The sequence below is a fragment of the Halyomorpha halys genome, unplaced genomic scaffold (assembly GCF_000696795.3).
Source record: "Halyomorpha halys isolate HHAL.00 unplaced genomic scaffold, Hhal_1.1 Scaffold4.1, whole genome shotgun sequence".
Lineage (NCBI taxonomy): Eukaryota > Metazoa > Arthropoda > Insecta > Hemiptera > Pentatomidae > Halyomorpha > Halyomorpha halys.
Genome location: NW_027116287.1, coordinates 2,819,834 through 2,847,171, shown reverse-complemented (window position 1 = coordinate 2,847,171; position 27,338 = coordinate 2,819,834). Strand labels below are relative to the sequence as shown.

Genomic DNA, 27,338 nt, shown 5'->3' with positions numbered 1-27,338 from the left:
ACCTTTGTCATTTTTAGTTTATCAGTCGATGGATAAATTATATGCTTAACAAAGTAATGAGATTTTCAACTAAAACCTAGAGCTATAACAACTACTGACCCACCCTCCTTCTTCCCTAGATGCCAAGAAATAGGAGACCAAGAATTTGGATTGAGAGAAGAAGTAAATTAACTATATCATATTAAATATTTTATTACAACATCTGAGAAAGTAAGTTTAATTATTTAGCTTTAGGTTATTTCAATTCTGTTATAATTTTCTTCAATTTCCAAAAAAAAAAGCTATAGGAGTCAAAAGGTTCAAAAAGGTTTGCCACCCCTTATCACGCCATCCTAAACGAAGGAGAGGAATGTCCATCCATTGTCAATGTTCATCAAGAAAATAATCTTAATGTTAATAAATTAAATTTAATTAGTTAATTAATTGAACACACCACTTAATATAGAAAATTTGAGAAAGCAATTGTTTTAATTTTTATTTTTTAGATTATCTAATTATGTTTTAGGGCCGGATTAAAAGTTTGGGCGCCAATAGGCTCAAAGAGGTTTTTCACCCTTTTTGAATTAAATTTAATTAGTTAATTAATTTAATACATTGCTTACCGATAATATTTGAAAATTAAATATTTGTAATTTGAATGTATTAGGTGTCTAATTTACCTAATACATCCAAGTTATATGCTATTTGGAATAAGTTTAGTCTCTTTGATAGCCACCAATGCATAAATACATTGTTAATAAATCAAAATTAAATATTTATATTTACTTCACACATAAATAGTAGACAGTGAACCTTCACGTCTTACTTTTTAAAATTCTCCGCGTATCAGTTTTTGTTGTTTGGAGTTCAACCTGAAAATTGTCCTTCCGTGAAACAATTTTTATTGATTCTGCATTCAAACTAATTCGTCCTAACTGTAGCCAATCGCAAATTTATTTTCTTCAATCTACAATAATTATATCAATAATATTTAAGAGGAGAAAATGTAATGAAAAATAGTCTTAGCTCACTTTAAAAATATTTTTATTACAAAAAATAAATAACAAAAATTAATTGAGTCCATAGACACGGGCCTAGAGTTAAATACGGCTCTGATTGTACTAAAAATAAACTTTACCTTGAGAAAATGTTCATTCATTAATACCATCAATTTACTGTTGAACTAGTAGCAAGAAAGAGAAAAACTTCTATGAATAATAATTGGATAATACTATTGAAGAGGCAAAATTATTTTGATGAAAAAATTATCGTAACATTAAATTTAATGAAATTCCAAACTTTAAGATGACCATTTTTTTTCTTTATCATTCATTAAATTTATTTTTATGTTATAAAATATTTTGATATAATATTCAATATTCACATCTTGAGAAACATTTATCTATTATTTATTATTAAGATAATATTTAACAGTGCTGGGCAAGGATCACAAGCGAAATAATTTTATTACATTATGAAGAACAATTACACTGAAGTAATTACAACTACTACTAAGACACAATTACAACTACTGTAATTGTTTAAAGTAATTGCAAATACTCTATACAATTACTTCTTGATGCTTAGTAATTGCAATTACGATCACAATTCATTTTTTGTTACAGTAATGATGAACAACTCATTGAATGTATCTAACATTATGTATTATAATCTATAATATAATATATCATAATATTGAGTATCTAATGTCCAATGCCCAATATTATTCGATCTATCATTCAAACGAATAGCAATTCAGGAAGATGAAAGAACATTATCCGTTATGTAAAACATTAAAGACCGATCTATATGTACATACTTCAATGTCAGCGGTATCGAGCAATCATGTATCTTGTCGCTATTAATTTTAAATAAAATAAATTTAGTTCTGTTGTGAGTTAGATTCCATTGTGTTAAATCGATCATTCTGTCTTCTATTTATAATGGGTATTTAAAATAACTTTGAAATTTAGTTAAAGCATTCCGAGCATTCCAGTATTTATTTTTGGGCAGACTTACGATTGTCTAATAAGATATTTCTATTTTTAATATACAGAAGTGGGTCAAATCAACACAAATTATATCATAACTGTTTTGTTTTTTCTCTCACTTTAATTAGAGTAAAAATATAATGTGTTCAGGTCTGTCAGCTGGACAGTCTACTTTATTAGATACTATAAATGGATATTATATATAATATAGGAGGACAAGCTTACTTATATAATGAAGTGATATTTTTTAACTGTCAGGGGCATGTTTCGTAATGAAATCCAATAGTATTAGTCCATAAATACAAGTACACAAACTGTAAAAGACAACCACTAATAGATTTTGCCTCATGATAGAAATGAATATCAGTGATTGATTTTTTTTTTTAGTTTTAAAATAATTTTTATTTATTGATAGATATTTTAATCTGCCACATAGTTGTAGGGAACAGGAATAGTACAAGAGCCCAAGCGGAGAAAAAAGGCAGTTATCTCACCCCAATTTTTGATTACTTTAATGAAAACTATGTATTATTACTAGCCAAAATTAAGGAGTCTGCCAAGTATAGGTACGGGGAATAAAAAATGGCGGCTGTTTCAAAACCTTAAAAAATTTTTTTTTCATTCGGAGCTCTTTATCTTAAAACGTAGAAACAACACAAAAAAAACCTAAGAGAACGTCATTTAAAAAGATTTGCTAAAATATGAGCCCTAATAGAGTTATTTACGTTAAATATTTTTCGAGATATAGCTTTTTAAAAAGCAAAATTTCATAAAAATGTTGTATGGGACATACTGAAATATCAGTAGTAAGGGAATTTATTTTGAGAAATTTATATCTCAAAAACCATTTGACGTACAGATGTCTAGTAGCACTCAAATTAAAGCTAGTTTAATGAGCTATAAAGTACTTTATTATCTTTATCTTCGTAGGAGTAATAATTTACATGAAATGTGCTAAAATAAATTGATTTATAGTTGTTCGGACAAATTTTCATTTGCCAAATTTATATTCATATGTGAATATTATAAAAACTACTACTCCTACGAAGATAAGTATCATAACTACTTTATAGAAAGTTAAATTTCCTTTATTTTGAGTGTTGGCAGACATATGTGCGTCTTATGGATCTAGAGACAAATTTTTTCAAAAATCCAACATTTTATACGAACAACTAGAAACTAGTATTTTGTGAGTTTATTTTGTCAAATATCATAAAAACTACTACTCCTACAAAGAAAACATTATTAAATATTTTGTAGTCCATTCAACTAGCTTTAATTTGAGTGCTAATATACATCTGTACGTCTCATAGTTCCTGAGATAAAGATATCTCAAAATAAATTAACTAACCACTAATCTTTCAGTCGATTTTTAAGAAATTTTGCTTTTTAAAAAGCTATATCTCGAGAACTATTGAACGTAAATAGCTCTTGTAGGGCTAATATTTCAGCAAATTTACTCTTCTTTAAATAATGTTCTCCCATAGATTTTCTAGTGCTGTTGGTAGTTTTTAAGATATAGAGCTCTGAATGAAAAATTAATGTTTTTTTAAGGTTTTGAAACAGCCGCCATTTTTATTCCCCCTACCTATACTTGGCAGACTCATCAATATTGACTAGTAATTATACATACCTAGTTTTTATTAAAGTAATCAAAAATTGGGGTGAGATAACTGCCATTTTTTCTTCCCGGCTCTTGTAGTAGTAATAGTGATGAATTGACATTCATATAAATAAAATAAAAAGAGAATAAAAATAAATTTAAAAAAAAAACTCTTAAAATATATACAAACAGAAGGATAAACAAAATCAAACTACGTGTATGAAAAAAAAAATAAATAAAATAATATAATCTCTGGTCACATTTACACTCTCATATACAATATTTACACAATCGACCTGAGAATCCCAAAGCCCACTTAAGCTCAATTAAACCCTCTCTACTATCAATGATATTACATGAATTTAAAAGTAAAAAAATATCTGATAAAATGGTATAAGTCACGAATTTCTGCTTTCCGTTCCTTTATAAAGATTGTAATTTATCTATATGTTTTTTATTCTTTTTTCAAACACCCTCATTGCTTCTCTATTTTCTTGTTGGAGACGTTTCGGCCATTTTTCCACCATCTAGTGCATTTTATAATTTTATTGCAAGAAATATATCTTATCAACATTGTATAACAATCATTTTAATAACTGAAAAAAGTTCTTCTTCTATTCTTATTTTATTATCAAATTTTATCACTTTTCAAATGTCCATTTATTAGACTCACTGTAATTTGACTAATGAACTTTTATTTATTTAAAAAGCTTTGTCTAAAAACCAGTCCTATTTGTTTAAGCTAAAATTATTATTGCTATATATTAATTTTGTTAATTATATCAACACAGTGTAGTTATTTTATGTTTTGAAATTTACATTTTTAATATTTTTGTGTACTATGTCTTTTTAGTGCTGTGGCATTTATGTTCGGAGGATATTTAACGTTTTTGCCTGCAATATAATATAGTTCATAGCATTCTTTACAGTTAATTTCATATATGACATCACTTTTGTCCTAGTTTTCTGTTTTATATTTCATGTTAGTTATGGATAATAGCTCTTCTAGTTTGTTTTCATTATATAATCCAAATTTCAGATTATATTTTTCAAATCCTATATGTTAATCTTGGAATTTATTCCAATTTTTAATATTATATTTATTTTTCCTTATTTTATTTTTATTGTTTCCTGTTATTAAATGTTTCATTGTGATTTTAGTGCAATCATTGTATTATTTACAAAAGCCTGATGTAGTAATGTGCACTCCTCTATTATATGACTGATAGTTAATATGAAATGACAGGTTTTATCATTTTGGTTCGTCCTCTTTCCCAAATAAACTTATATGAGTTAAATTTCTTCTTACGGTTGAATTAATTTATTGTTCCAAGTAAGTTTACACTACCTGTAAGTTTTCTATTTATAATTAAAATACCGGAAAACATAAACAGCTTCTGGCTTCCGAGGTGTTAAATCTTGAATTCGGATAAAAATGTAGAACGTTGAGAAATAAACTACACCTTTTTCCTAAAAAAAATCTAAGAATCATCTTGATTTGGGCTATTTTACAGCGCTCCTTAGTCGATTGATAAGTGGCACGGAAAAAATGTAACATGCATTTTTGAGGGGAAAAAAATCTACTTTAATTTCATACAAAATGCTTTTTTCCCTGGAAAATCCATACATTTCAAGTTACTAAAAAAAAAAAAAAAAAAAAAAATGTAATTAATAACATAAATATATGAAATTTCGCCTATAATAAAGTATAGATTTTTTATAGGGGTAATTTCGTCTTTTTTTTTTTATGCTGAATCTAATCAGCATAAAAAAAACTATAGAAACCTGCTTCACTTGTACCAAAAAAAAAAACATCAATCCCAATAATTTTTAAATTGAAAATTTTTAAAGATTTGAGAATCCGCTTTAAACGGCAAAAATTTCCGTAAAACATTTCTTCACCGAGAAAATAAAATTAAAATTCAATAACCGTACTTTTCAAGTTAAAAATTGGGATTTTATTGATATAAAGTTGGGTTCGAATAGAAAAAAAATATTGCCGTATAGCGACAACATTTATAAAAGATGAGTGAAAAGTTCAAATCCAAAAGATTTTGGAAAATCTAAATGTTTCATAATATTGTTGAGAAAATTATAATATTTTAATATGAATAAAAAATCAGGTCAAAATCGTTAGAAATTTTTATTTTTTATATCCTTTTCAACCAACGAATTATAAGCAGAGCCCCAAATTTGGGAAGAAATAAAATTACATTTAATAAAAACGCTTACTTCAATTTGAAGTATTACTTGAAAAAGTACCACACAAGCTTACTCTGTCTCTACAAAATACCAAGAGGAGTCATCGTTTATTTTTTTCAAGTCGATCTGGAAATGTCCGAGTGCCCACTCATCCTCTAGGGACTCGCCTGACCACAGTGATGGGTTCCGCTGGGAGAGGGAAAAACGATCGTGGTAATTCTAAAGAGGAATGTTTGAATAATACTAAAACACCAATTAAACTTTTGAACTATCTAATATACAGTGATATATCACTTATGAATGAAGTTAAGATTTGATTTTTTTTTACTATTATACACTCCGTATCAACCGGCTCGCCACTTAACCGGCGATATTTGTTCACGAAAAGGATAAAAACTCTTTTTATTTAAATTGTTTTTTTAAAACTAATTAACAATGCGGCGAGACAAAGGATCTTGACCATCAGTTAATATTGGTATTAGAGTGCCACTTTTAAACTATAGCAACATTTCTGTCAAGTGAAACTTCTTTACCGACGTTTTACGACTTAAGAAAAAGAAAATATACGGGAGTAAATTTATTTTGTGATACGAGATAAAAGTGAAGTAGGGGGCAGGAAGGGGAGGCAACGCTGGTCTATTCTATCAGAAATATTTTATTTTGTAATAGGAGAGTAGGAGCTTACAGCAGATATATAACAATACGGCAGAACCGATCCGATTGAATGAGTTCCTGTTATCTTATTATTTCCTAATACAAGATAGATGACTTTGTTGCTAGAATTGACTTAGAAAAGATTTAAAAAATGTACATTAACACGTGTAGTAATCAGTTTTAAAATTTGATTAGATCAAATTCAGTTAAAAATATTTTTAATATAAATTAAATTTCATTTAGAAATTTTTCTTATCATTTGGTTGCCTATTTTAGTTATTTAGCAAAAAAAAAAAAAAAATTAAGCAGGATTCCAATTGTTTAATTGTCAACCTAAATAATGGAATTAAGGAACAATTATCAAAAGAAAACATTTTAATAATGCTTTTTTTTTAATGTCAAAAGATCTAATTTCATTTTAAATTATTCTTATTAAATAAATAATAAATATTTGCATAATAATGTGGATAAAATCTTTAAAATATTGATGTAAGAAATTTATTCTAAAATTGTTTAAAAAAAAACAAATAGAAAAAAATAAAATAAGCAATTGGTCTACTAAGACCGTTTAAGCAAAAGGTTTAATTTATTTATATATATCATCAGGAGGACTACTTTTAAATAAATAAATCTATTTTATCATAATAAAATGGTTTAAAATATTACTTTGTAAATTATAATTAAGAATAAATACGCCTACTCCAAAAATAATAATAATTATAACTACTTGATGAAGTACAAGGACTTACGCAGCTCAGTCGTTCTCACTTATATAATCACCTAATTATACACTTCTTTGTCCACAAAATAAACACAAAACTAAAAGATAAAGCGAAAAACACAACCGCACACTATCACAGACAGAGAGATACGAACGAAATGACCAGAAGCGACCAGCGCGCCACCGGGCGGGAGAATGAACTTGGCGGGCAGCTCTTGCGGTGTTGCAACATCTTCATTTTTTAATATTTTTATGTCATAAAAAATAATTATTATATCAAACTATTTTATTGAAATCATAAACGTCGATATTTCATTTTATATAAAATATATCTAATTTAAGTATAACTTATTCCTACGTTTAGCAATTTAACATTTTATTTTTACGATTTTATTAATGAAATAAAACTTTGTTGATTTCTAATTTAGTTTAAAATAAAAATTAACTTCATTTAACTTAATTTTAAATGAATTTGATTTTGAATATATTTAATGATATGTTTAAACAAATACATTTTGTAAACAGTAATCGTATAAAAAAAAAAAAAAACCGAAACAAGATATATCTAATTTTCATAAAATTTATTTTTAGTCATAGGTATTTTATAATTATAGAAATTTCAATTGTGAAATAAACCTTTCCAATCTAATAAAAAATAAAATTAAAATCATCCAACAGCTCTTTTTAATAAATTAGATTTCTAAACATGGTGTTAATTATATTTTATATACAATTATAATATAAAAACCTACTTATAGTTACATATGATTTACCTGCACAAAACTCCAAAATATTATTACAGAGATTGCGAAAATACTCTTAAATAAAAGATTTTTAATAGGTATCCGAGTTAGAAGGAGCAGAGTAGCTCAATGAGTAAAGGCGCAGTAGTACCAAAAAAAAAATTTCAATGTAATATACTATAAAATATTTTTATGATTTACAATATATTTGTATTGTTTTTATTTCTGTTTGATTATTTATTTTTTGGAGTCGCTAATATTCTATTACGGATAGATCAATTCTGGAGGTTACTGGTGTTCTTTCAGTAAGGCAGCCTGGTTTAAACAGTAATTACGTAATAAATGAAATAAAAAATAATTTGTTACCGTATAAAAAAAAAAAAAAATACAATTTAAAAGTGTTTACTTCTCTAAGAATGGCTTAAATAATTTAATATAATTTGCCATTAAGTAATGAATTCCATATGTTAGTTAACAGTAATTCCTGGTAATGGCGAAATAGTAAGAGTGGATAGCTCACTGATAGGGCATTGTGCTACTAACTCCAATGGGCAAGGGTTCAAACCCGGTTGTGGCAGATAATTATTATATAATTGTATTAATATTATGTACATAATATTTGTAAAATTATTAATTATTATCTGATTTATATATCGTATCGTGTGAATTTAATATTGCTGTATCTATAAATAAAATGTATTTATTCATCCGAATTTTCATCTAAAAAATTTTTTTCCTACATTTTGATGAATGCTAAAGTAATAACGCAGAAAAAAAGTAAGAATTGCGAGCAATTAATCCATTTAGCAATCAAGAGTAGCCGCCTAGAGGTTGACTAAATAGTTGTAATAAGAAGTTTTTAATTCGTGCATAAGATATCTTCTTCTCTTTAATTCATCAAAAATTTAAACTATATCATATAAACAATATAATATTATCAAGAATGTCTATTCAACACATGCAATTGGTAAAACTGCATACATTGTAATACTTTTCTTCAAGTAACATTTTGTGAAATTAGTAATTTCATAACTGTAAAATATCTGCAAATACAAAAAATAACTGCAGTAATAACTGAAAAATATCTCTTTCATTTGAAACTTAAGAGTTAACAATCCTTAAACTTATATTAACCCCAAATTGTACTCTCCGAGATCTCATAGCTAGGCCGTGCATGAAAAGATTTTTTATGAATTTTCGGCGGGAACCCGCAGTTCTGGATAATTTGTGACAAGAAAATTGGAAATAGCTTTTCGCTCAAAAAAATACCTATTAAATAACGGACAGACTAAACACATTTAGTACATCATTTTTTTCAATATTCTATTTGGTTCTAAACATTGCAATAACAATTTTATTGGTAATTTTAGGAATAAAACGTTAAGGTTTTAAGCACAAAATATTGTTATGCATAAACAAATAGACTAAACACATTTGATACAACTATTTTATTGATCTTGGAGATCGAACCATCTAAAATAAAAATTGGATGAGTCGTTCACTCTATCATAACCCCAGTGGAGCGGTCCCTCCCCGTTTTCTGTACCTCTCCGTCAGCAGCTCCAGAGACAGTATTGTGACCCCCGCCTTCAGCTGGCCCAGCCCTCTCCCTTATAATAATGCCATGTGCCAAAGGAAGGGCCAAGTTGTATGTATATATATATATATATATTTTTTCTCAAGTCCTCCATTGAGGACTTTTAAAGCCCCAGGGTGGGAATGTCAAGGTTCATTTCTAGGGGCCACCACGAAATAAATGATGGCCAGCCCAGGTGGGAATCGAACCCACGACCAACTCTTCTGAACCAAGCGCTTTGGGACCCTCGCCACAGCCCGATCAGCTATCAGGTCCTCGGACGAATATATTATTTTATTCGGTTTTTAGATTCTTCAAATTTTGAGACGTTAAACCTCAAATATGGTGGAGGGAGGTTAATTTTTTCTTCAATGCTAAGGTATATTATTAAAAACCTTAAGTTATTTAACAAATAATTATATTGGAGAACCATAATTAGAAAATAATCACTAAATTATTATATAATATAGATAAAAACTAATAAAGTACTTTTTGTTGGAAATTACCGGAAAGGAGTCATGTATTTTTGACGATAGTTTTTGAACGGTGTTGGAATAAACCTAATGACCGCTCTCTGATTAAGTACTATCTAAGAAGGATGTAATGTTTCTTAAATAGCGGTTATGGAAGGATGTAATCAGTTCAGGGCCACGGTAAACCACCAGGGTTTACTCAAACCCATTTTAGTGCTATGTCCTCACTTTATAGTGGCTGTGAGGGACATGATAGGTTCTTCCGATTTACGACCGATATGACAGAAAAAGTTAGCCACAGCTGGGTCCAAGATTTTAGACTTTATCAGCCTTCTACCTTTTTCAATCAGGATTAGCCCTGCTAACTTGGACGAAACGTTGGTTAACATCAAATAGTTTTTTTAGATATTCTATAATTTGAAGTTTTTATAAACGAACTACTATTACGCAAGTGTATCAATACATATATATCGGGAATTAAATATGGAGTCAATAGAGAATTACATCAGAAAACGGTCCATGAAGTTCCACTCCCAGTTGCCGACAGTTAAAGGAGCAGTGACCTACAACATGGGAAACCCAACCTCAACCCGAAGACTGAATAAATATAAATTTAATTCAAAGTCACACTATCTTTATTTTACTTTTTATTATTACCCATTTTATTTATTCATTATTATTATCATTATTATTTTCTATTTTCTTCTCTCGTCCATTTTTCAAATTAACTAGTTTCTTTTTACAATTAGAGGGCAATTGTTAGTTTTATTTAAGTGTACCAATATCATTATTTGTTGTTATTGATTTTACTTTCCTCTTTTATTAAGAAGCATTATTCTTATTCATTTATTTTTTTTCTTCTTTTAATAATAACATTGTTTATAGTTAGGGGTGTCCTTTGTACGAGACTATACCCCCCCGTAATCAACTGTTTAAAAAAATATATATTTAATATAACGGTTATATCAACCATGTAAGGCCCACCAGCCGATCTGGTATAAAATAAAATATATATAGTACATATAATATATATAGATTTATAATAAAAAAATCATCCAAAATCCTTTGTGGAATAGAGATACACAGATATGTTTAACTAAAAATTTCAAACCATTCTCTAGTGGTATAGAAAAAAAATTTTATCCCAGAACTAAATACTCGGAAATAAGAATTATCACTATACAAAAACGTATTCAAATTGTATTGTATTTATCAAATCTGAGATTTTAACATATTAAACAGTAGTTTATTAATCATCTTAAGTCAAATGGTCAAATTCTAAAAACAAAATGACGAATCTGCGGCAAGATGGCTAACATAGAGAATATTGATGTATTAGATAATGAATTTAAAATTTAATGCATGGGCGTCCCCAAGCGGGGGCAGCTACTCCCCTAGAATTGAAAAAAAATTATTAATTTAATAAACATTATTTCCAGCAAATACTAATTTTAAAAAATAATAAAGCACTACGACAACTATTTTGGTTTCATTAGCCTTTTCCAAGCAGAAATGTGGACTATGGCTTAGCAACTTGAGAACTTCGGGTGGCGCCGGTTTGAATCCAGGTCTTCAGATGGGGTGGGGCCACGAATTGGAAAACCTGACCCTTCACTATAACTAGAATAGGTTGGTCACCTTTGGATAACTCTCCTCCCCCCCCCTCCATATGTCAGAAATGACTAGGAAGGAGATCATAAAAAAGTAAAGTTAGGAGAACATAAAAAAAAAATATATAGATTATGCTAAAGTACTTTAAATATTTAACACCATTATATTTCTTTAAATATTAACCCCATGTTAATATAAATCAAGCTAACTGTTTTCGGTTTTATTTATTTATTTTTTGGGGGTTTAGTCTTTTTCATCTACAGAAGTTTCGGTTAATGAGAACGTTACTTAGTTAATTAAATTGGTCATGTACTCATCATGAGTATGAATAAGGTTTGTCTAATCCAAATTTAATGCATCTGACACATCTAGTTCGGAACGAATTAATAGCTATTAAAATAAATTTAATAGCTTATTTATTTTAAACTGTCATAGATATACCATACCTTTATTTGGTATCATTTTTTTGTATTAAATTTTATAAATATATTTATAGAATTGAAAGAAAAAAATATATATATATATATATGAAAGAAAGGAGCTGATCAAAAAGTACGGACGATAATACACCTGTCAGGGAATTTCTTGCGCGTTATAATCCCTGTCAACAGAGCGTGGGACCCAGCAGCTGGTTGTTGATGGAGATCTAGAGGAGTGGGCCTCAGAAGAAATCCCTCTTGTTGGTATAGCTCTAACTAGAAAATAATCCCCCATTTCTGCATAGATAAAAGCTATCTTTTTAACTTAGATGGAAAATTAGGGAAAACATATTATTTCTAAATCTGTAATCAGACTTAGTCTTACTATTTTTTTAATGAAAACAATTAGTCTGTACTGAAGTAGTATTGCATAAGAACAAGTTAGAAACCAAGTGATTCAGGTAAGTTAGGATATTTAATATCTAATGATAACGGATAGTGATTTGATAACACAGGAGTAAAATGATTTTGCGGTGCAGGTTTCCAGAGCCGGATTTAAATAATTCCAGTTTCTAATTCTACAATAATAATAAATTATCTAAAGTGATTCCAGTTTTTGAAAAAAATACTATTCGTACTCTAATATATTTAAACATTTTTCTTGTGGGAAGTGGAAGTATTTTTTTAACTACAGTACAGTTCCTATTTCCTTATCTACCCAGGTGAGGAAAAAAAAAGTATGATTTCTGTAAACGTGATACGTTTTAATTTATTATTAAATGATATAGATTGGAAAGCTATTTAAAGTTATTTAATTATAAGTGTCGGATTTACATAATCCAAATTTTTAGGCTCTTTTTTGAATTTGTATAAAGTCGGGGTCGGGGGTCTCATTTTCTGATTCCCCTCTTGCCGCGGACACCGGAAGGCTCCGAAGACGCTGCGACTGCAATGCCACCCCAACCTATGCAAGCTAGGACCTGGCCTGCCCCCACCATCCAGGACATGCTGGCCAGGCACCGATCGAGAAACACGTCTTTTGACACCAGGCGAAGATTCATGGTTTTCACCATTTCGCCAACCGCACACCTGGACGAGGGAAGCGGTTAGAGGACGTCATCGCGGCGGCGAATACGTCACCAGAGAAGCCATATCCCTTAATATATGAGACCACCCAAATTTCTGTTATTATCTTATATAATCAAAATAATTAATCAATTAACACACTAACAGAATTTGCCCCTCCTTTATACGGGATTTTACTTGGTCTAAAAAAAAGAAATATAAGCTTGTTCATTAATGGCCAGAAAATTCTCACAATTTTCAGCCCCTTTTCCACACTGGTTTTGATTCAACATTTAAACATACACTCGGGATACCTGAAGTAGGGCACGGACAGGTCCCGATGTATACAATAAGAATTACGCAGATTTCCAGTAAGTACATGCGGGTGAGGAGGGAGCCTACCTTAACGAAAAGGGCTGGATAGATAGAGATGTTCCAGAAAGAGCAACATTGGCTGGCAAGCTCTTCTATTCAGTAAATGTTGGTTTCCAGGGAAAGAAAAAAGTAACAAAAAGGTCAAAAAAGTAGTATTATACTACGTTTATTCCCTTACTGACATGTGCCAATAAGTCCTGGACGACTACTCCAGGACACAGAAGCTAAATTCTAACAATGGAAATAAGATACCTGAGGAGGATAGAGGGGAAAACACGAAGATACAAAGTCAGGAATAATTCCGTAAGAGGTAACCTGGGAGTGAACATATTTTGAAGGAAATAAGCTACTGTGATTTGATTATGAAAAAATAATTCATGAAGAAAGAAAGGCCAAAATAAAGCGTGAATGGAGAAGGTCAAGATGATGGCCGAGAAACACTTGGGATGACGCAGTCCAGGAAGCTTTCTTCAAAAAAGGAATTAACTGGAACAGACGGAGCCAGCTCCTACAAGATCGAGACTTATGGACCCTTCTTTATAAGGAAGCTCCTCAACTGCTTCATGGTAGAAGAAGAATTATACATATTTTTGGCAAATGTCAGAATGCTTTTCAATGCTTCCAATTCAACTTGAGTCATGTCGTTGGTAAAATCTTTGTTGTTTCCAAGATTACGGACTTGTAGTCCACCAAAGATGTCCGCTTTAGGGTTTTCCACACTGATGCAAAAAATGATTAGCTAATTTGAAACAATAATCATTCTTGTCTAATACAAAACGAAAAGTTTAACATATAAGGGCGAAAGAATGATCGTTAACACAAGAGGCAAATTTCTCAAGCTAGTGCAGTGCCGAAGGTAGAAAAATAACTACGTAACTAACTATACGTCATGTACCCTAGTGCATTAGTGTATCTAAATTTCACTCCAACATACGAGCTGCAAAACAAATTTATTTTTTTTGTCCTCCGACCTAATTTATAACAGGATGTGGGTCATTGTCGTCACCCAGATCATTACACACATCCCCGCTAATTTAGATGTCATTTGACACCATTAATACAATTGTTATCCTGGCTACACATATTTCCTTTTTCCCTATCATTTACAGTTTTTGTTAAAGGCATTATTCATTTTTCCTTCTTACTCCTCTCAGAAGTTTCAAAAAGCCTTTAACGTTTACTTAAATAAAGATATTCTATTACACGCAAATGTTTTGAAAGCCGTAATTTTTTATTTGTGTAGTTGTCTATACAGTCTCCATAGATTATTTTTAGATATTCTAACATTTATTTTAAACATAGAAAATGGTATTTACTTGCAGTACCCCTTGCATGGAATTGTTTGTTCGCCCTAAAATATATTTAAATATTTTTAGAGAGGATAGAAATAGGTTAATAAGAACATTTTTCACTTAGGTTTTTAAAATTATTTATCACGTGCTTTTAAAGAAATATATTTATAAAATTCTAATTGTACGTTAAAAAAAAATTAACCAAAAATCATCGATAATATAAAGAAAAATGTAAATACTTTAAAAATTGAAATACGCTCAATTATGCAAAGTTTCATCTGTAATTGAAAGGGTGGTTGCCAACTTATTTTTTAACCAGTTGATTTGACATGAGATTGCCTGGTTGTTTGCCTCTATTAGTACAAGAGCTCGGTGGGAAAAAATTAATTTATTCCACCCCAAATTTAAAAAAATTAATTAAAACTATTCAACTATGTATAAAACTAATGAAAATTGGCAAATCTACCATGTATGATCAGAGAGAATAAAAAATGTTGGCTGTTCTAAAACATTTAACAATTTTTTTTTCAGTATTTTCGTATCAATAAAACTATAACCAACATTGGAAAACCTATTAGAACATCACTTAAAGTAGAGTAAATTTGATAAAATATGAGCACTAAAAGAGCTATTAACATCCCATTGTTCCGGAGATATACATTTTTAGAAAACAACATTTCATAGGAAATGTATTGAAAAATCAGTGAATTTATTTTGGGAAAACTTTACCTAAGGAAACTGTACACGTACAGATATTTATTAGTACTCAAATTAAAACTAGTTTAGTGTGTTATAAAGTAGTTAATGACGTTTAGCGGATTCGGACCGGGGGGTTGACTTTCATTTCTATGGTGGTCCCACGATATCAAAACTTCACTTCCCCCAACAATAGTTAAGGTGGAACTCTGAGATAGTCCACCCTTCCACTCCATAGGAAAAAAAAGTTGAATGAATTGCTATTTTTACCAATGTCCCCTACTTATTATAATAAGTTTGAACAGACTCTAATGGTAAATTTCAAATTCTTAAAAGATGTGAGTGACGTTATTTTTATTTTTTAAAATAACTCAATGAAATATAATATGGTTATTTCATAAAAAATTTCTATGTTCAGATATCACAAGTTTTACCATAAAAAAAAAAACTATGTTACTAAAATTTTCAATGCCTTAGTTCCGAAAAATTACTAATCATAAATAGTAATGCTGAAAATAAAACCAAGAAAAAATATTGTTTTGTTCCAATTTTCACTCTTGTGAAATTTTTTATTGTATAGTGATTTATAATTTACATTTTAAAATTATCATAATCAGCAGCATTGCCTTAATTGTTTCTAGAGTTGAAATATAACTAAGGTATTTTTCTTAGACCTCCTTAAACTCAAAACAACCTGGTAAACGACTTTATTTTAACCAATTGAACATGAAATTATAATTTTTAATTTAATGTAAAATAAATAATATCAATAAACACCGAAAAAATAGTTATTTATTTAATTTTTAATCTTTACTTAAGATCCTTGAGGTGTTAGGGCCCTGCTTGACTTGCCATAAATGAACCAAGGAACCAATATCATACCTCAAATAAATCACCTTTATTTGACAGGTTCCTTCCCCCTAGCGCTTCCTATATACCCAATACAAAAATATTTATTTTCAATATATTGATTTTTAACGTTTTTAATACGTACTCTTCAATTACGTATTAAAAACGTTAAAAATCAATATATTTTCAATATATTGATTTATAAATTAATATAATCTGATCCATATCACCTTCATTCACAGTTGGTTAAATTTTCTGTGACATTTTTCATGTATATGTGAGTTCATATGTATGTATATAGTAGTAAGTAGCACTACGTGGAACCACACATTATACATACATACCTGATTAAGGTTATAGCTTCATACTGATTGAAATTGGTTTGTTCAGTTGTAGGGGTAGATAATGTTGAACTGTGATGAAAACGTTCAAAGAATTGCACAAGGCTTGGACCAACTTTTTGTTAAATTTTATTATCCCCTATATGGTCATTTCTAACATATCTACAGGTTAACACCCTATTCTAACCAGAGTGGGAGGGTTAACTTTTCACTCCATGGAGACGCCATGAAATATATGTCAATATCCTAGATTTGAGCTGGCGCTGGTACAGCTACGAGGTTGCTAAGTTGACTCCTTAATTCCTACGGCCACTTATATTAACACCCTCGGATCAACTTGTACATTAGAGGGTGTTCGTCACCTTTTAGCTTAACTCATATTCTTTTTAGACACAAAACTTCTTGTATTCTGAGTCCTCCCATTAATATTAAATTTGAGTACTTAACGTGCAGTACAAAGTAAAAAAAAAATTACATGAAACAATGATTTATACAAACTTAATTGTATCACCTGAGTTCTACATTCATCATATTTACAAACATATTTTTAAATAAAATTATTTACTTATACTACTACTTATTACCATGGGCCTGTTTCATAATAAATTACAAACTAATGCTATTAGTCTAGTAAATTTAGTTAATACAATTACATTGAATTGTATAATAGTAACGGGTCCTTTAGTACTTTTTAACTCCTATAATATAACTAAAAGTATTATAAAATATGATAAAACTATTATCAAAAAATAAATAAATTTTAGTTTTATTACTTAGTTTCTATACTTGTATTTATGGACCAATACTATTATCTTGCATTATGAAATAGGGCCAGACCGTCTCTTCAGGGAATTTAGAAACTGTTGGGTTCGAAGATTAACGAATATATTTTTATAACGTACAGTTTTAAATTCACTATCAGTATTCACATATGTATGAGTATTGTAAATCTAGTCTCAGGAGGAATGAATTTCCTCAGAGATATGAGAGAAGGTAAAAATAAAATTGATTTACTCTCGCGTGTGAACTCACCTCAACAATATGAGACCAACTTAGACTGAAATAGTAAATTCAATTTCTTAGAGATTTAAAAGGGATCTATATTTGCATTACAGTGATATGACAATCTATATATTACATATGTATTTATAAATTATAAACATGCGTGCTATTTGTAGTTTATTTCTTTGTTTTTGTTTAGTGGCGCCAAACTTCATTGGTCATCAACACCATTTATATTTTATTTAATCTTGCTTATATTCGTTTAATTTTATATATTTTTTAATTTGATTATTAATTTTATTTTTTTCTTCCGTTCAATGTTATATTTTTGTCATTAAATGTTGTGATTTTGGAAACTGAAACACTAATTCTATTATTTTATCACCGTCTCCGAGGGTTTTCGATATATCTGGATTTAGTCTTAAGCTGTTGAGGTGTGGTGTGAAATATGGGCATTGTTGGAAAATATGGCTTATTGTCAGACTGTTGTTGCAATACTGGCAGTTCGGAGGCGTTTCTTTTGAAATGAGATAGGAGAGGGTGAGCCTCGTGTGACCTATTCTCAGCCTGCTCAGTATAACCTCCTCTCTACGGTGCTATTTGTAGTTGTTTGTAACTTATTGATCATTGTATCTCAAAATCAATTGAACGGCCCATATAGTTGAAATTATTATTGTTGTTTCCTTTTTGCTATAGATAAAAATCGAACTCTAAGTAAATAAAAAAATATATGTATATATAGTTGACCGTAAAAATTTAAATATAAGAAGATGGTCAGGGTTGCGGTCAAAAAAAGAACAAATAGTTTATAACTACTTTATTGTCCGACGTTTCGCCCCACTTTGCAGGGCTTCATCAGGGCTATAAAAAAATTGAGAGTATCACAATAAGATACAATAAGGTAATTTAAGCAAGGATAAATATTATGTAAAAATAAAGTGTAAAGCAATTACATATAAATAAAAGGAAGAAAGACATAAAGTAATAGTGGGACGAAACGTCGGATATTAAAATAGTTATAAACTATTTGTTCTTTTTTTGACCGCAACCCTGACCATCTTCTTATATTTAAATATAAAAACCCTTTGAAAAAATTGATTTTTTGGAATAAACGGAAAAATACACATCTTCTGTAAGACTGCAGTCACTTATATGAAGGCAAATGAAATACACTACAATACAAAACTAAATTCATCTAAACCTAACCCATATTAACCAAGATTTGTACTTTGGATCCTTGTGTATTTTGCAAATACTAATCAAAGAAGTTTAACTATTGAGATCATCGATTTCAATAGAAATAAAGTTATTGTGAAAATTAAGTATAATTGCATAAGGCTTTACAGTAAACACCTCAATATACACCGCAGTCTTAAAGTAGCGAGGGTCTACGATACAAACGGAAGAAATGTTTATGAAACGAAAAACAAACAAGGTTTTTTTCAATGGTGTTGTGTATCCAGTGGTAGGCCTGCATATCGTTAGGTCTCTATAATACTAGCTCTGTCAGGATGAGGTAGCGAGGCAAGGTAGCAAGAGCTTGGTGGTCTCAAAAAAGGGACAAAGGATAATTTTACAAAATAAAAATATATATCCGGTTCAAAATTTATTTTAAATATGTAATCTCTTTGATCTGGACAAATAAGTAGACAAAAAGAGTTAACATTAGGACCGTACAGGAGAAAAAAGGCAGTTATCTCACCCCAATTTTTGATTACTTTAATGAAAACTTGTATAATTACTAGTCACGAAATATATTTAATTATTTAAAATTTTTGGCCTGGCTAGATCATTTTTCCACAATTTTAAAGTTTAATGTAATTAAATTTTATTTTGTTGATTAAATTAATATAAGCGCTATCTTTACTAAATACTGTGTAATAATGTTGTACCTCGTAGAGAGAAAATAGTTAAAATTATGTACATGTTTCATATTTGCATTAAAAATGTTTTTTTAAAAAATATTTTAACTCTAAGAGGTTCATATAAAATGATTTCTAATAATTGGAATACATCTTTTAGAAGATAATAGCCGCTCATTCGAAATATAGTCAAAATCATTACAAAAGTAAAATCAACTAAATCTTACTAATATAAGCTTACAATATTATTTAATATTAGTATTATGTATTATTGCTAAGATTATTAAAAATAATTAAACATTTCTGAAAAAGAATGCTTGTTTTTTTTAACAGATTCTGGTTGATTTTTACTCTACAAACTATGTTAATTTTTATGAAATAATAATGTTTTATTTAAACTAAAAAGTTTTCGAAATTACCTGAAATATGAGGTTTTTTTTTAAAATATTACAAGCCCGGACCAGTAGATGGATAAAAAGAGATAAAATTAGAGAATGGATATTCTATTTTAAGCACCAACATTTCAGAGTTATTTTCCTTATAAAGGAAAAGCTCTTTTAGATAGCTTTATCAATTTCTTTATTGTTCCGTATGATAATACATCTCCTTTATATATATATATATATATTTCGTATTTAGGGTAGTGATAGTAAAGTCTGACTACTGCCATAATAATCATGGAAACACGAGAATATATTTTTTTTCCGTTTGTTATTATCCGTTATTCCTTACTGATAATAGTGATAGATAGTTTTACATTTCAAATAAACAAAAATAAAAAGACTTTGGAGAAAGACCTAACTGATATTGAAGACTACTTAATTTTACATTCAAACTACAATTATATTAAGAAATTTAATTTTTCAATTGTGACTTAAAAAAGAAAAAGGAGTTATTTTTAGGATGAAATTTTGTATTCTTCTTAAAGTAGAATAATTCAGGAAAGTTTTGAAGGAATTTCATCTTGGTTGAATTATTTCAACGATATTTCATGAAACTTTTGTACAATTATTACCTCAATAATTACACAATAAGTTCAGATAATGACTATGATAAATAGCCTCTACGGCCTATCTGCCCCACATAAAGCTTGATTTAGCGACGGTCCTTCATATCACTTTTGAAACATTTACTAAAAACGGTACAAGTAAACTTAGTTTAAGTTTAGTATTTGATAGTTAAATCGAGAAATATTTATAAAGTGGCTAAAATTGAAAGAAGAAAAACTGTATGAAACCCGCAACTCCCGCCCTCTATGCTAGACTTATTTATCATACCTTATAGTGAGTATGTTGATCAATGTACGACATGTCAGAATCGCATAAGAAGAGATCATATCACAATAGATATTAGAAAGCAATCCTTCCCGGCCAACCCGTCCCAATAAAACCCCTTCATTTTCGTACCCTTCCTAGAAAACTAATAATATAACATAATAAATTGAATATGAATACCAGTTCGTCATTTCCCTTAGGCTGCATTGGACCTTACAATGCCATGTGGCATTATAAGGGCCAATAAAACCCCACTTTAGCAACGTTCCAAAATCACTTTTGAAACATTAATTAAAACGAAACAGCGAACTTAAGATAGTTAAACCGAGCAATATTTAAGAAGTAGCTAAATTTAAAGAACACAACTGCTTGAAAACCACGCCCTTCGTACTAGGCTTACTTATCATACATTTGAAAAAGACATTTATAGCGAGTATGTTAGTCGATGTACGACATGTCACAATTTCACAAGAAGAGATCATAACACAATAAATATTAGAAGGCAATGCTTCACGGCCAACACGCCCCACTAAAACCTTGATTTAGTGACGGACCTATATAACTTTTGAAACATTTACTTAAAACGGACAGGAAACTTCACAAAAATTGGAAAAATCGATCTTTAAAAATAGGCCAAAATTGGAAAAAAAAAACCGTTGTTTAAAAAAAAAAAGGAATATCTAATTTAAAGTTAATGTTTTCGTGAATTAATCAATACTAATAAGATTGCACCGTTTTTTTTCCTACTCATTGTTTGGCTTGATGCTTTTGTTTTGATTGCAGAGCAGGTACGTTATTCACATTGATTTTCTTAAGAAGACTCTCATTGTTAGTTATGACCCCGAAGACGGTGCTTAGTGTTTTAGCAAGAAGGCAAACACGGTGAGGACTTAGCTAGTAGTGGATGGCTTGGAGTTTATTAGGTCCCGGGAGTGACCCTCTCTCGGGACCGACCTTAATCCCTTAGGCAGTGAATTATGGTCAGCATTATGGCTGGGAGTCCTAGGAAAATAAAAATAAAAAAAAACTTCACTGGAGGCCTTCTTTAAAGGGAAAGGAACTTTCGATAAAGGGGGAGTCGCCAAGTTGGAACGTTAGTAAGGATGATTGGAACCCGATGGATCTAAAGTATTGGAGCAGCACGTGTTATTTGATCCATAATACTTTTAAGTTTTACCACTAAATAATCAGTAGTAATTTCTGTTTGTAAAGTTTTTTTATTAATTTTTTTTTGTATTAATACGAGACAATCCACAGTGAAGGTGATGTTTGCCTAGTCATCTACAGGTAACCAACCTATTCTAACCATGGTGAGGGGTCAAGTTTTCCATTTTTTGAGACCGCCACTTACTAAAAAAAGTCAACGCCACAGACCGGATTCTAATCGGCGCCACCCGCAGAACTGATAGACCTGCATCTAACCATCAATGGACGGCCCATGTTTGTAACGTTTGATTAATTATTAGACAGTGCTTAAAAAGAAAAAACATATTAATAATAAATTGAAATAAATAGTGAAATAATAAAATAGCTAACTAATTTTGATCTCCAGTTTCTCTTATCTGATTTTTGTTTTCAACTTTTTTATAGCAGTCGAAACATTGAGGATTTTTACCAGGAAACGTGGTTTCGATAATGTTTGAGGGGATTTTGATATATTTTCCAAACACGAATTCGAGGTTTGCCACTTCCTATTTAAAGAAAAAAAGATGAAAAACAGCATTACAAAATTTATCTTTTTTTTTAACAAAACATTTGAAATACAATCAAACGGATCTTCCAAACAAAAAGTCATCAGAATAAAAATTGTGGGTGGTTAAATCTCAATTAATTTGTTATAATAGAAGCTATCCAAATAATGCATGGTTTTTATGTCATAAGAAATATTGACAAAAAGTTTATTGGGGAGTCAAAGCTACAATTCATAATCAGAGCCCTAAAATAATATGGGCATTGCTGATGTACAAAGTTTTAACATGCTAAATGTTAAAAGTATAGGATTGTGAGGAGCCTTTCTATACAAAACGGTAACACGCCTAACAGTGACTTTCTGTGTGGCAGCAGGAGCTATAAGTGGAACTCCAACTACAGGAAATTAGAGATCATACAAAACAAATGTATGAGGATACTAAGCAACTATTCTGAATACATAAAAATTTCAAACATGTTATCTGACTTACATCTTCCTGCGAGTACACCATTCCATTTCGTGGAGTGCCCGTAGATGATTTCACCACCCTCATTAAGCAAAGCATTAAATTGAAATGGAAACAAACGTTGGAAAATGCTACTGAAAATAAATAAAGGGAAATCATGAATGGCGTTACCTCTTGGATACCATCAACTAGAAATGTACGCAGAGAGGTGATTTTGACGCGCCTTTGAATAGGTCAAACGCGCCTGACACCGTTATCTCATGGCTGTGGATCTCCATTCCATCTTGCAAGATGACAAACAAACTGAAGATTTTTTTTGAGTTTCTCCTTCATCCCAAACTCTACCATAAAATTTAATCAAATTTCACCACAGGCTCCCATGTTTTAGTAGTTTCACATTCCATTATAATTATAGCCATGAATCCGGACTCTTTTTCCCGTTCAATATGTGGTCAAAGGTACAACCCAAAAAATTCTTAAATTTCAAGACTATGATGCTAAGAATTGGATTAAAAGACCTTTGCTTATTGGGATTTAAAGCAATAATGACCCATAAGTGGTTGATGCCTTAAAATAATTAAATAAAAAACTTAGTGACAAAAAACCTTTTCTATCTTACTCCCATATTCGACAATCCGTTAGTACGATAAATAAGGGACTACAATAGGTCATCACTAAAAAGATTCAACAATAATAAACAAAACTTGAAACCTTAATTGTAAAAAACATGTTTATTGTATATATTTTATCTTTCAACCATGGGTAATAACTTTTCTTAACTAGATTACTTATGATTTATGTTTATTAACTTTATTGTTAATAATATTATAAGCTTTTTAATTAATTTTTATTTTTATTGTAAGGTTTTTTTAAAATTTTACTTTTTTTTAAAAAGGAAATTTAAAGTACCTCACTCTATCATGTGTTTATTTTTGGCACAACTGAAATATTTTAAGGCTAAAAGAAAAATATCGTTTTTATTGTTCATGCTTCATTGTTTTTTACCACACTGAGAAAAAAAAATCTATCTTCATTATTTTTTGTAAGATATTATCACTTAATGAAAATAGAAGTAATAGTTTTTTAAATTTTGGTTATTTCAAGAAATTAAATTATTATTGTCGTAATCATAGTTTGAAAATTATTTTTGTAAACTCAACTTAATAAATAAAAATTAAAAATTCGTTAACATTAAAATGTTCATCTAAATAGTAAATTAATAGTCAATAAAAGCAGTAACTTTTATTAGCTCCAATAAAAGAACCATTATCATTATTATAGAAAATAAATGAAATAGGGGCTTTATTATTTTTCTTTTAAATAAATAACAGCCAAAATAGTTAGGGGTGGAACAATAATAAGATCTAGCGGTTTCCAAGTAAAAATTAAAGACCTAAGAAAAAAGGAACTTTTTTTTTTCGTATTCCATTATCGTAATTGCTGGACACATTCATTCTTTGAAGTGATATTATTTATTTTTAAATCAATTCCATCGAAAAATATTTCACAGTCAATTACTAAATTGGTATAGAATTAAAAATATCGAAATTGTTTTTACTCTTATAGGGGTTTATACTTCAATTAGTTTATGGAACCTCGAAATGGAACACACCTCAATTCATCTCCTGAGATCCACTTCCACTTATCTAAAAAAGATATGTATCTCAATTTAAACCATGGCTTGAATTGAATGAAGGACTATCACACTTTATATAAGTATTTGTCGGAAAAATGAGACGGTGAAAAATAAAATTTAAAAGATAAAAATATAACAATAAAAAAAAGAACATGAAAATGTAATTTTAGGTTTAATTTATATTTCAAAAAGTATGCATTTCATTTTAAAGAATTAATATACAAAAATATTTAGATTAAAAAATTATCATATTAAAATATAATTAATTACCATTTTTATGTTTTTACTACAAGTTCTATTAGTATTTCTGTATTCAGTAAATCTCACGAAATATTTTATTTTTTCTTCGCTATGTATACCCTTGTAATAAAAAATAAAATAAAATTGACTCGAGAAATAAAAATTCTAACTACTCATTTTAAGTACTGAGCCAGACATTGATGACCATCATCTTAGATTGAAATAATAAAATAAAAATAAAAAGATTTATGGAATTTAAAGAACAGTTTTGCTATTTAAAAAAAAAATTAAAACTACGCGTTAACCCGTAATCTTGAGTAGCAGACACAAATAGGCAAAATGCTAAGCAAAAAGATTATAATCTCTTTTAAAGAAAAAAAACACATACTTATTTTTTTGAACTCAAGAAACACACCCATCAAAGTTTATGAAAATCGAACAACGCGTTAACGTTTTACATACGCGTTACTGTTTTAACATGCGCCCCTCAAACTCAAAATCGTAAATTTAATTGCACACAAAAAACGTTTTAGAGTTAGGCAGGCCGAAACTACTGTGAGTATCCCATGGCAACCATGGCGGCTTTTGTTGGTTTTATTCAGGTTCAACCCGAGCTTAATTCGTATTCTAACTCAAAAACAGTTCAATTTTGGGGTTTTTGTTTTAAAGTCCAAAAATGAAACGCTTTTCCCAGGCGTTCCCTATAATACATACTTGGGTAATCATGTCCACGTCGAAATTTATTAAACCCAATTTGAACCGTCTCACTCCTCCGACTTACATCTACCAGATTTCTGAAGCCTTTTTTAATAACTAAAAAAAATTTAATAGCTTTTACTAAAGTTTTAGTAAGAATTTGGAAATCAAGATGAAAATTCGTCACTTTTCTGTGAAATTATGTTTCATTTGATACCTCATACATCAAAATCCATCTCCTCTGAGAGAAAAAAAAAATATATATATTACCTATATCTAAATATATATATACTTGTATACATTCAAAACATTTTAACGAATAACCATTGATACAACTACTATATTAGATCGAATTTAAAAAATAAATAAGTCTACTACATCGATTAAAAATTTTATATACTAAAAAAATTTATGTCGTCACTACACATCAACTCTGAACCAGTTAGGGTTACCAACAAATGTCCCAATGGCGTTGAGAAACGACGAATCTGTAATTGTAAAAGTCATTACATTCATCCATCAGACTAACTTAATAACCAGCCTTTAATTATTATAATTATCTATTTAACTTGCCTTATTTTTAAAATTAGAACAGTCAGTTATATGCTTTTCACCATCCTTTCCAATATCGTAACGATTATTAAACAAATTATAATTGCCACAAATTTAATTATAATTGGTGCGGATCAGTACACCATACCAAAGCTATGACTAAAACAACTGGGCCTTACCAAAGCCAACAACCAACGGGCGTTGATGACCAGGCTGTTAAACACCCTTTCAAAACTAACAAACAAACAAACAATTTTATATACAATTTTTTTCTTAATGTTTAGTTTTAATTTGATGCACAATAACTTTAGGTAAAGGTAATGCAAACCTTAAAATACAATAATATATTATTAAAACTGTTACTAATTCAAAAGTAATTCATTGCTTAATTTATTAAAAAGCACTCAGATAACATTTTTCAACGGCTTTTCGCTTCAGAAGATAAATGCTGAAAGATTAATGAAGCAGATGAGATTCAAATTGAATGCGAAATGAAACACTACGGTAAAAAAAAAAAAATAATAATAAGGTAGCAATTAGTGCTACAAGAACTGCATTAAATGTAACTTAGTCTGAGATTAATGAGTAGGATTGAAGAGGGGTGACTTTTATAAATGCTACCCCATGCATATTAAGGACACCGGTGTATGCAAGTAAAGGTTTTTGTTTTTAATTTATTTTTCTGTTATGCAAATCAGGTTTACCATGAAAATAGAACCAAGACTTAAAATGTAGGATTCTGAAACAGCCAAATAACCGTACACAGGACGTTCATTGAAGTAAGTTTTAGGTCTATCTATTTTCATTGTAATTAATAAAAAACCTTTTTTTTTGTTATGATCAGGCCATACAAAAATAAAAAAACATTACAATAGTATTAATCGAAAATAATTTTTTTTTCCATCTGTTAATAAATTAATATTTTGTTTGGGATTTGAAACTAAACGACTAATTAGAAAATTAAGAAACGACTTCTTTAGATTGTTTAATTCTATCACCACATTATGCTCTTGAAAATCCCATAGCAGGAAACTGCACGTGGATTCCGACTATCACTGCACTTACTAACCTTACTTCCTCATCCAGATAAGGAAAGGAGTCTGAAAAGAAGATTCCCTCGAGATATTCTAATATAAAAGCGTTATTGGAGTGTTAACAATGGGTAGTTTCTTTACACGCCTGTATCACTCCATTATAAACTTACAAGAAATTTATTAAATGTATTATTATGTACACTTGTAAATCTCAATAAATAAAAGACAGGCCAAGTCGTAACATCATCAATATGCAAAGATGTTATTTCATGGATAAAAGAAATTGGATGGCAAGA

At 29.5% G+C, this 27,338-nt stretch overlaps 1 protein-coding gene across 4 annotated transcripts in view; it reads right to left on the bottom strand.

Annotated features, from left to right (window-relative positions):
• Positions 1–27,338, bottom strand: part of LOC106687086 (tachykinin-like peptides receptor 99D) — a 655,917-nt gene that overhangs the window by 512,253 nt on the left and 116,326 nt on the right. For 2 of the 4 annotated variants that reach the window (XM_067053115.1, XM_067053118.1), the window contains exon 1: positions 7,179–7,323. The exons of the other annotated variants lie outside the window; for them this stretch is intronic. The gene's annotated coding sequence lies outside the window, so the exon portion shown is untranslated. Of the gene's footprint in view, positions 1–7,178; positions 7,324–27,338 lie in introns of those variants that run through there. 4 annotated transcript variants of the gene reach the window in all.